Source organism: Geotrypetes seraphini, chromosome 16, assembly GCF_902459505.1.
Source record: "Geotrypetes seraphini chromosome 16, aGeoSer1.1, whole genome shotgun sequence".
NCBI lineage: Eukaryota > Metazoa > Chordata > Amphibia > Gymnophiona > Dermophiidae > Geotrypetes > Geotrypetes seraphini.
This window is the reverse complement of record NC_047099.1, coordinates 23243120-23254769: the sequence shown is the minus strand read 5'-3', so window position 1 is coordinate 23254769 and position 11650 is coordinate 23243120. Positions and strand designations below refer to the sequence as shown.

The 11650-nt window shown below is 42.1% G+C and overlaps 3 non-coding genes across 3 annotated transcripts; 1 reads left to right on the top strand and 2 right to left on the bottom strand.

The window, feature by feature from the left end:
- Positions 1-284: 284 nt before the first annotated feature.
- Positions 285-358, bottom strand: TRNAT-AGU. Its single transcript has one exon. It is a non-coding gene; the product is annotated as a tRNA-Thr (tRNA).
- Positions 359-1146: 788 nt separating this feature from the next.
- On the top strand, positions 1147-1218 carry TRNAA-CGC. Its single transcript has one exon. It is a non-coding gene; the product is annotated as a tRNA-Ala (tRNA).
- Positions 1219-1399: 181 nt separating this feature from the next.
- On the bottom strand, positions 1400-1481 carry TRNAS-UGA. Its single transcript has one exon. It is a non-coding gene; the product is annotated as a tRNA-Ser (tRNA).
- Between the last annotated feature and the right edge of the window lie 10169 nt (positions 1482-11650).

Below are 11650 nucleotides of genomic sequence, written 5' to 3'. Positions count from 1 at the left end.
AATAAATGCAATAAGCAAAAATACACTGATTAAAACATAATTCGAACATTTGTTTGTACTAGGTAAATCTTTCTCTCTTAGATGCCTCTCCTATTCGTGCTACAATGAATCCTGCAAAGGTTCTATTCTTGCAGAGAAATCATAAAGAAAGAAAAAAAATCAACAGATTTAGACTTTACCCGAGTCTAGGTATTCCTACATTTCAGCTGAAAAAGAACATCTTAATCATAAATAAATAGATGAGACTAGGGAGAATTAAAAAAAAATAGTCAGAGAAAATAAAAAGGCACCGCTGGGATTCGAACCCAGGATCTCCTGTTTACTAGACAGGCGCTTTAACCAACTAAGCCACGGCGCCTCTTAAAAGACCTGCATTCTTTAAATTTTCTTATATTAGGACTATAGGGCAGGTACCCTGAGCAATGGTCGAAATTTTTGGTTCTCTTTTTATACAGACTCTTGCAAATATTTAAGCTGGAAAATGTTGCAGTAAATAATAATAATAAAATGATTTGCAAAATCCTAATCACACCTGCCCTTCTGGCTAAAGGGCATATGATGGTTTATTTTGGGAAAAGGCATCATTTGAAACATACAAAAGTGCATGTGTTGATTAGCAAGCGTTCTGTGGTTATTACATACATTAATGTTATGGTAGGGTCTTCAGCCCTTATCAAAGCCAGTGATTCTGGATTTTAACATCAGAGTGTATATTGTTAGTCCAATCAAAGGGCTCACTCACATGTTAATTTTAATTACCCATTGGTACTGCAAACTCTATTTTTTTATGTTTTTGAGTGAGATGGCATAATGTTGAGTAGAGAGTTGGTATATGGCTCCACTTGCACTTCCTATAAGGGACGGGTTCATGACCAGGAAGGAGATTAGGAAACTTAGGTTCTCAGAAGGGAAAAAAAAACCCCATAAACCCCCAATGCAGGTTTACTGCAACAAAGACCCCAGATGCAAAGATATTTCTGTGGGGCACACTATACTATCTTCCAGAGGGCAGCTATCCCCTAATTATGTGAGTTATTCATCGTTTTCCAACAGAACCTGAATAACAAAGATCGGGAAAAGAAAGGTAAATAAAACGATTCTGCAATCAATTTTCTATAAATATCCTCCTAATGTGCATTCACGGCTGGGGATGTAGCTCAGTGGTAGAGCGCATGCTTCGCATGTATGAGGTCCCGGGTTCAATCCCTGGCATCTCCAGAGGTGCATATTTTTGTAGCCTTATAAAGCTAAGCTTTTCCCGCCATCTTAAAGCAACACAATTATTGATCGCATTGGCTCTGTAGGTCCCATATCAATATTGTTTGCTTGCTTCAGTTGTGGAAGTGAAAACACAAGATTCTCTTTATATGGCAAAGCAGCAAAAAAATTGTAACCACGACGCTGTGAGCAGGATTCGAACCTGCGCGGGAAGAACCCATTGGATTTCAAGTCCAACGCCTTAACCACTCGGCCATCACAGCTTCTCCAAAGTGAGCTTGTCATTTTCCTTCAAGATATCAACGAGCATATATTGAGCGTTGATATTTACAATTACTGTGGTATTTAAATGCATGTATCGACACCCCCAGTAAATATATTACATAGCAGATAAGAGCCAGTATATATGTTCCAAAGAAGATAATACTAATTAATAATCAGCATTTTCCCCTACTTATTATATATTGTTGGAGGGTAGGGGATGGGTTTTTGAATTTCACTAATAAATTATAGAACAAATGGTATAAGTTACTATATTATGTAGAATGTATTTGTTTGAATACAATTTGGGGGGGTGGGTTGGGGTTAAATCTTCTTTTTGAGAAATTGTAGAGTTTCAAGTGATGTTCTATATTGATTGATGATTTTTCTGTACACTTGTTGCAAAATCTAAAATGAATAAAGATTTAAAAAAAAAAAAGAAGATAAAACAGTGTTCTGTCCATCCTTTTCTCTCAGGGCTGGCTTTGACCATTAGACTGATTAGGTAATCACCTAAGGCACAACAGCAGTCAAACCAAAACAATAATTGACAGCCATGCAAAGAGCTATCAGTAGGTACTTTTTACCTGTGGGGAGGGAGGGCAATTTGCAGGCTGTAAATTTGCATCTAATGGTAGGATTCACGCTGAGGAGTCAGATGAAGGTGAAGACTAAGCATGTAATAGAAGGCTGGTGTTGGCACTGAGAAGAAACTTACCCACTTCTCCATGCTTATGGATTTGTATTACACTGAGATGGCAGGTCACCTGTATAGCAGCTGATGAGTTCCTTCTGACCATTTAAGCTGCCCAAAGCCTTTTTATATAGCTCCCACTCAATTTGCTCTTAACTAGAGAATGACACGGGAACAAATTTTTTGCGGTCCCCGCGGGAACTCATTTTCCCATCCCCGCGAGTTCTTTTCCTGTCCCTGCCCCATTCCTGCAAACTCTGTCCTCATCTGTACAAGCCCGAAACACTTTAAAATCATACGTGTTCCAGGCTTGTGCGGTCAAGGCTGAGCTTACAGGAATGGGGTAGACTCGCGGGGATGGGACAGGAAAATTGAGTTCCTGCGGGGACGGGGAAAAATTTGTCCCCGTGTCATTCTCTACTCTTAACCATATCACTAGAGCTGCCAAGTTACCCAATTCCAGGAAGAGGGAATATTTAGCCAGTCCTGGTTTTTGAACTTCCATCAAAACCAGTGTGACATTGGTATTCTCGGGAAGGGGTAAAACGCGGACCTCATGGACCTGGCGGATCTAAAACCGCACGTCCTTAAAAATCTGAGGTCCTTGCCACTTGTAGTTTTTGGCTCTGATAGACATAAGACCATAAGAACATAAGAAATGGCTTCGCCGGATCAGACTCTAGGTCCATCCAGTCCGGCGACCCGCACCCGCGGAGGCCAAGCCAGGTGTTCCCTGCTGAGAAACCTTGTTTATTCGTATCCCCCAATGTGATTTGCAAGAAGGTGTGCATCCAATTTGCTCTTGAATCCCAGAATGCTGGTCTCCATCACGACCTCCTCAGGGAGAGCGTTCCAAGCATCCACCACTCGTTGTGCGAAACAGAACTTCCTAATATTTGTCCTGGGCCTGGTGCCCCTCAGTTTCAGTCCATGACCTCTTGTCCGAGTCACATTTGACAATGTGAATAATGATGTTTCTTGCTCTATTTTGTCAAATCCTTTTAGTATTTTAAAAGTTTCTATCATGTCTCCTCGCAGTCTTCTCTTCTCGAGGGTGAACAATCCCAGTTTTCCGAGGCATTCTTTGTACCTCAAATTCTCGATACCTTTTATTAGCTTCGTGGCTCGCCTTTGCACCCTCTCCAGTAGGGTTATATCCTTCTTTAGGTAGGGAGACCAGTGTTGAACACAGTACTCCAAGTGTGGTCTGACCATTGCTCTGTAAAGCGGCATTATGATGTCCGCCGATCTACTTGTGATTCCCTTCTTTATCATGCCCAACATCCTATTTGCTTTCTTTGCTGCCGCTGCGCATTGAGTCGACGGCTTCAGGGTCCTGTCTATCAGTACCCCCAGGTCCCTTTCTTGTTCGGTCTTGCCCAGTGTCATACCTAACATTTTATATTCATGTTCCTTGTTTTTCTTACCCAGGTGCATCACTTTGCATTTTTCTATGTTAAACTTCATCTGCCACTTTTCTGCCCATTTCTCTAGCTGGTTCAAATCTCTCTGAAGTTCTTCTTTGTTCTTTTGTGTCCCAACTACCTGACATAGTTTTGTGTCATCCGCAAACTTGATTAAATTACTAGTTGTTTCATCTTCTAGGTCGTTTATGAAGATATTGAACAAGATGGGCCCAAGAACCGATCCCTGGGGTACACCGCTCGTTACCTCTTCCCAGTCCGAGAACTTCCCATTTATGCTCACTCTGCAATCTGTTTTCTAACCATTTGCCTATCCATCTTAGTATATCTCCTTCTATTCCATGGCTTTGTAGTTTCTTCAGAAGCCTTGCGTGGGGAACCTTATCAAACGCTTTCTGGAAGTCCAAGTATATTATATCCACCGGTTCACCACTATCAATTTGTTTGTTCACCTCCTCAAAAAATTGAAGTAAATTAGTCAAACATGACTTCCCTTTCCTAAAGCCGTGTTGGCTAGCTCTCATCAGGTCGTGATTTTCCAGGTGTTGCTCTATGCTATCCTTTATTAGTGCTTCAATCATTTTCCCAGGAACCGACGTAAGACTCACAGGTCTATAGTTGCCCGGTTCTCCTCTCGATCCCTTTTTGAAGATTGGGATGACATTCGCTATCCTCCAGTCGTCTGGTATTTGCCCGGTTTTAATTGACAAGTTAGCTAGGGATTGTAATAGTTCTCCGATTTCTATCTTAAGCTCCTTTAGCACTCTTGGGTGAATTCCATCTGGTCCAGGGGATTTATCACTTCTCAATCTGTCGATCTGATAATATATCATGTTCAAATCCACATTTACTGTGGTGAGGCTATCCTCATTTTCTCCCTTGAATACTCTCCCTGTTTCTGGCATTGATGCAGTGTCCTCCTTGGTAAAGACAGATGCAAAGAATGAGTTGAGCCTATCCGCGATCTGTTTGTCTTCCTTGATGCACCCTTTTTTCCTTGGTCGTTGAGAGGGCCCACTGCCTCTTTAGCTGTTTTTTTCCCTTTTATGTACAGTGGTGCCTCACACAACGAACTTAATTCGTTCCAGGAGCAAGTTTGTTATGCGAAAAGTTCGTTATGTGAAACGCATTTTCCCATAACAATACATGTAAAAAAAAATAATTCGTTCTGTAGCATAAAATATGCTAAGATGACATAAAAAAATATAAATTTACCTTGTTAGAGCTGTTAGCATGATATAGAGGGGATATATGTGAAGGGGAGGGGAGACAGGGGTTTTGTTGATCCTTGCTGTGTATTATAATCACCCCCCACATACTCCCCAGTACCTTTTTTAATTCCTCCCATCTTTCCCAGCCAGTGGCGTACAGGCCAGAAGCGCAGAGATCAGGAGCAATTCCTCTGCACGCCTGTGTGGGCCCATGCCGATCTCCGAATGGCTGCAGTTAGTTCTTGTGAGTCCCGCGAGAGCTGACTGCAGCCATTCAGAGATCAGCGCAGGCCCAGGCGGCGGGGGGGAGGTTTAAAAATATGCAGTGGCGGCGGGGGGAGGTTTAAACATATGCGGTGGCGGCGGGGGAGGTTTAAACATATGCGGTGGCGGCGGGGGGAGGTTTAAAATATGTAGCGCCAGTTAAGCGATGCAGCTCGGGCGACTTCGTTGTGTGAAACGAAGTCCGTTGTACGGATCAAGACAAGAAGTTCGTTGTGCGCAGCGTTCGCTGTGCGAGGCGGCCGTTATGCGAGGCACCACTGTATCTAAAAAAGGGCTTGAAGTTTTTGGCTTCTTGCGCTATCTTCTCCTCATAGGCTTTTTTGGCATGTCTTACTGCCTTGTGACACTTCTTCTGGTCGACCTTGTGACTGTTCCAGGCCTCCGTTGTGTGTTCACATTTCCATTTTTTAAAAGAGTTCCTCTTATCCCTTACTGCATCCTTCACCTCTTTAGTTAACCAAGCTGGTTCTCCTTTGTTTTTATTTCTCCTTCCTTTGGATATCTGCGGAATGTAGAGATTCTGCGCTTCGGTGATGGTATTTTTTAGTAGGGACCATGCTTGATCGACCGTTCTGATTTTGGCTGCCTTTTTCTTGAGCCGTTTTTTAACCATGACTCTCATGCTGTCGTATTTCCCTTTTCTGATCTGTCTCAGCATAGGGAGGGAAAAGTATTAGGATCCGTCAGCGCTAAAATGTCATCGAGGTCTGTCAGAGCCAGAGACTAGTGCTGGAGCGGCTCTAAAACGAATCTTTTAAACCAGTTTCCTGGTAAAAGAAAGTGAGAGGTGGTTGGGCTTGCTATATCCCTATCCCACCCTGCCTATGGGGGTCTCCTTAAATCTGACTTTCTTTCTGGGCACTGTCCATTCTCATTCGTGTTTGTTTTCAGTAAATTAAAAAATCTGAGGTCCGTGCCACTTTTAGTCTCTGGCTCTGACAGACCTCGATGACATTTTAGCGCTGACGGATCCTAATACTTTTCCCTCCCTATGCTGAGACGGATCCGTCAGCGCTAAATTGTCATCGAGGCCTGTCAGAGCCAGAGACTAAAAGTGGCGCGGACCTCAGATTTTAGGAAACCGGTTTAAAGGATTTGTTTTAGAGCCGCTCCAGCACTAGTCTCTGTCTCTGACAGACCTCGATGGCATTTTAGCGCTGACGGATCCGTCTCAGCATAGGGAGGGAAAAGTATTAGGATCCGTCAGCGCTAAAATGTCATAGAGGTCTGTCAGAGCCAGAGACAAGTGCTGGAGCGGCAGAGCAGAAGCCTTCTTATGTATAGGTTTTCGGAAAGACAAAGAGAGCGGGGACATAGGTTTGGGACGTGCGTTATGGAAAAGAAGTCTCCAAACGTTGCTGGGTGCTGCCGGGGTTCAGTCTGAGGATCGTAGGCATGAGGCAGAGCCTCGACTGCTTTCCTTCCTCTGAATTGCTCGATGTACCCCTCTGCTCTGCCTTTCTTGGGAAAGGGGTAAAACGCGGGCCTTAGTCTCTGGCTCTGACAGACCTCGATGACAGTTTTGCGCTGACAAATCCTAATACTTTTCCCTCCCTATGCAGAGATGGATCCGTCAGTGCTAAAATGTCGAGGTCTGTCAGAGACAGAAACTACAATTGGCATGGACACGGACCTCAGATTTTTAAGGACGTGCGGTTTTAGATCCGCGAGGTCCATCAGGTCCGTGAGGTCCGCGTTTTACCCCTTCCCGGTATTCTCTGATTCAGCCCGCTGAAATCAGGGCTGCATTTCCCATAATGCGCCAGGCTAGGGTTGACAGATATGCTATTCTAAGATAAGAGCTGGGTAGCTTGGCAGCTCTACCTCACTCTTTAAATCACAAATAATAGCTATTTATCTAAGGGTGCAGAGTTACTGGAAGATAGGGAGGGGGGTGGGCTGCCTTTATATCCATCCATTCCTACTGAAATGTGAGGCTTACCGCACAATTTTGTGGGTGCAAAAAAAAAGCTAACTCTGTGCAAAGTCTTTGGTTAGACCAGTGTATATTGCACACTGTGTGTCGTGGCAAGATTCCAAGTGTGCTGCAAGAGACATTCAAGTTTCAAGTTTATTAAAAATTTGTTGTACACGCAATGTCAAGTAATTCAATGCGTATGACAATTTAAAAATAGGAGACAAAAAATAAAACAATTTTATACAAATAAATATACAGTGTATACGTACAAATAATTACCGATACAAAAGGAGAGGGGGATGAACTACAATCTTTAAAGAAAATAAAGAAACATTTAGGGACAAAACATCTGGAGGGTAAAGAGTAATTGTGAAAGCATGGATAAGCCTAGAAGAGAAGGTAAAGAAGATTTCGACCTATACATAAGGTCTGATTAAAATTAGGTATTAGAGCAGAGGTGCCCAATAGGTCAATCGTGATCGACCGGTAGCTCGCCAAGGCAAAGTGAGTCGATCATCCAGGACTCCCTTTGCCTTGGCGATCTATTGGGCTGATCAATCTTCCTCTCCCCGACGTCAATTCTGCCGTTGGAGAGGAAGTTCGGGCCAGCCAATCACTGCCTGGCTGGGCGGAACTTCCTCTCCGACGGCAGAATTGACGTCGGGGAGAGGAAGATTGATCGGCCCGAAGCAAAGAGAGCATGGGGCGGCATCGGTGTCGGCTTTGGGGCGTGTTTGTGGCCATTAGTGGCGTTTGGGTCCTGTTCCCCGATGGCAGTGGCAGTGGCTTGGGGAAGGGCAGTGAGAAAGAAAGAAAGGGGGCAGGCAGGGAGATAGAATGAAAGAAGAGAAACAGGAAAAAAGAAAGGGGGCATGAAGAGAGAAAGAAAGAAAGGTCAGGGAGAGAGGAAGAAAAAGTTGGGGGAAGAGAATGAGGTGTGGAGGAGAGGAAGCATACAGGCTGAAAGAAAGATTGGATGCACAGTCAGAAGAAGAAAGTGCAACCAGAGACTCATGAAATCACCAGACAAGGTAGGAAAAATGATTTTATTTTAAATTTAGTGATCAAAATGTGTCTGAATTTATATCTGCTGTCTATATTTTACAATATGGTCCCATTTTACTAAACCGCAATAGTGGTTTTTAGCGCAGGGAGCCTATGAGCGTCGAGAGCAGTGCTGGGCATTGAGCGCAGCTCCCTGCGCTAAAAAATGCTATTGTGGTTTAGTAAAAAGGGAGGGGGTGGGTATTTGTCTATTTTTGTATGGTTGTTACTGAGGTGACAGTGCATAGAGTCATCTGCTTTAACCTCTTGGAAAAAAACCCCGGAATAGGGATGATAATTAACAATTCTATGCGTACAATGTGCGTTGTGTTTTTTAAAAATTTTATTGTTGGTAGATCATTTTGACTTGGTCATTTTAAAAGTAGCTCGCGAGTCAAAAAAGTGTGGGCACCCCTGTATTAGAGCATAAGCATTAATGATGAATTATCCTATCTACTAGTCTTTAAGCCTGTTACATTAATAGGTGCTAGAATAGATATGTCTGTCTGTCTTTCTTTCTGTTTCTCTCTCCTTGGCCGCTGTCTTTCTTTATGTCTCTCTCTTTCTTTGGCCGCTATCTGTCTGTCTTTCTTTCTTTCTGTGTCTCTCCTTAACCACTGTCTTTGTGTCTCTCTGTCTTTCTATCTCTCTCTTTCCTTGGCTGCTGTCTGTCTGACTTTCTTTCTGTTTCTCTCTCCTTGGCCGCTGTCTTTCTTTATGTCTCTCTCTCTCTCTCTCTCTCTCTCTCTCTTTGGCCGCTATCTGTCTGTCTGTCTGTCTTTCTTTCTGTGTCTCTCCTTAACCACTGTCTGTGTGTCTCTCTGTCTTCCTATCTCTCTCTCTCCTTGGCTGCTGTCTGTCTGACTTTCTTTATTTCGGGATGTCTGTCTGTCTTTTTTTTTTTTTTTGCTGTCTGTCTCCTTGGCCCTCTCATTCTCTCTACCTTGGAGAGGGTGAACAACCTGTCCTTATCTACTAAGTCTATTCCCTTCAGTACCTTGAATGTTTCGATCATGTCCCCTTGGCACAGAACTGTGTATCCATTGCACTTACTTGGGATTACCAACGTAAGTTCTGCACTGGTTATATTTGCAGATAATGTGTTTATTGCATGAACACACAGAAATTTGGCACTACACTTGTGTTAGGATAGGAAGCTGTGTGCTAGTTTACAGCATGGGTCCCTATAGGGGCCAGTATCTTATTTGCAAAGAGGTGGTCAGACATTCCCCTGCACCAGGAAGTTCATGCAAGTCTTGCCTTCTTTGCCCTTACTGCACAAGTCCTTTTCGGGAAACATGAAGGGCTGGTTATTTGTTCACCAAGTCAGCAAATCCTTCTTACAAGCCTTTAAAAATATCTAATAATCTCCAAACTGTTTGATGGTCTCTTCATTCATTGAAAACTTTGATACTCGTGTTTGTCTTGATAACATTCAGGTACATTGACATGACAAGAAAGTAGCATTATATAATATGTCATTGTTTATATTATCAGAATGTTTATAATATAATGCATGATATGTATTACCCAAAATCTAGTTGTCAGAAAGCTAACGTATTTTGCCATGATCTATGACATCTCACATGTTGTACGTAGATTATTGCTTTGTGTACGTCTGATCTGAGTAACAGTTTCAGACTGCTGAAATCTACAAAGAAGTTATTACTTGCATTAAAAAAGTCTGACTGATACCTGGAACCCATCCTGACAACACACAAAAAAGGCATAATGAAATTGACCACATTTGAATTAAGGTTTTGTTCATTTCTCTCTGGTACCACACTCAGCTCAATTATTCATTTAATATCCTTTCTGCATTATTCATTTCTCTTTAAGTATAATCAAGAGCGTATGTTGTTAGTTTGCGTCTAAATAAAGTACAAATGAATGTCCTGAAGACACATCCTAATTTCAATAACAAATTATTGAAATAAGTGGTGATTTTTAATGAGTATACGGGAACTGTATTATGTTTTGTATGTATGTATGTTATTTTATGATTATGATTGTATTTTGCAAGCCGATTGGATTTAAGCGCGTAAGAAATTTTTAAAATAAATGCAAAGGCAACCTTGGGTAACAAAAAAAAAGTATTAAAAAATTCACAAGTGTAACTACTCCAGCAAACTCTCAACCTTTCTAACACATAACCAAAAGTGTTAATGTAACCCAAATTCCCTTCTCCAACCACAGTTCTCCATACCAGATCATAAGTCCAGCAGAGGTCATGAAAAACACAGTTACCCCTTCCCCCCCCCTTTTTATGAAACCGCGTTAGGCTTTTTTATTGCCAGCCAGGTAAAAGCGCCAACGCTCATACACTTTCTGTATCAGAGCTAATACCGCCATGGAAGGCGGTAAAAAAAAAAAACACCTAATGTAGCTTCATAAAAGGTGGCCATATTCTCTATATAAGCAATTTAACATTTAGAAGGAAATACAAATAAATAGACACACCTCAGTCACGTTAGATGGTATTATGCAAGTTCTCCTTCTCCGCCAAAAGATCAGCTCATGACTCAGACCTTACACTTGGGCCTTAGCCAAACAGAATAAGAAGTTCCCAAATGTCCTCAACTCTTGAACGTCAACCAGTGGCTAAAAACCAGAGACACCCAGTTCTTTTGTTTTCAAATCTTTTCGTTCAGTTTTTGAGCAGGTACATGTCTCCAGGACAAGAACATTACATTAACAGTAAACAGAACAGAAAAAGAGATCAAATCTAAAAGGAAAGATGGCACATATAAAATCTAAAGCAATACTTACATATTTGCTATCAAAAGTAGAAAGGAATTCCAGATCTCAAATTTTGCCTTATAACCTTTCAGCTCAGATATTCTAATCTAATCTAAATTGGTATTTATAAGAGCTTTCTCTCTACAAATAGGTTCAGCATGGTTTGTAATAAAATTTATATTCCTACTTATTACAGGATAAAATTAATCGCAAACACATAATTATCCAATTTCTAACTCATAAACTTCTTAAATAAACATGTCTTCAGACCTTTCTGAAAGAGCATATATGAAAGTTGATTTCTCAATGACTGAGGTAGAGCATTTCAAATTTGCCCAGACCTTTAAGAGAAAGAGTTTACTAGATTTTTTTTTTTAGCCTAATTCCAAACGAAGGTGAAACTACAGTAAAACCTTGGATTGCATGTAACTTGGTTTGCAAGCATTTTGCAAGACAAGCAAAACATTTTATTAAATTTTAACTTGATATACAAGCAAGGTCTTGCAATACATATACATACAGTATACATATATCCTAACTGAGCTGATGGTTCTTTTCTCTCTGACGCTGCAGGAGTACCGTATTTTCACGTAGATAACGCGCACCCGTGTAAAACGCGCACACGGGTATAGCGCGCGGGAAACCGACATAAATGTAAAAAAAATTTTATATACCGCGCACACCCGTATACCGCGCATGCTGCCCCGACTCTCCCGTCGCCGCCCGACTCTCCTTTCGCCTGCCCCGACTCTCCTCTGGCCACCCCGATTCTCCTTTCCCCCGCCCCGACTTTCCTCTCCCCCTTGAAGTCCTGTCCCCACCCTGAAAGCCTGATGCCCCCCCGACGTCCGATTCA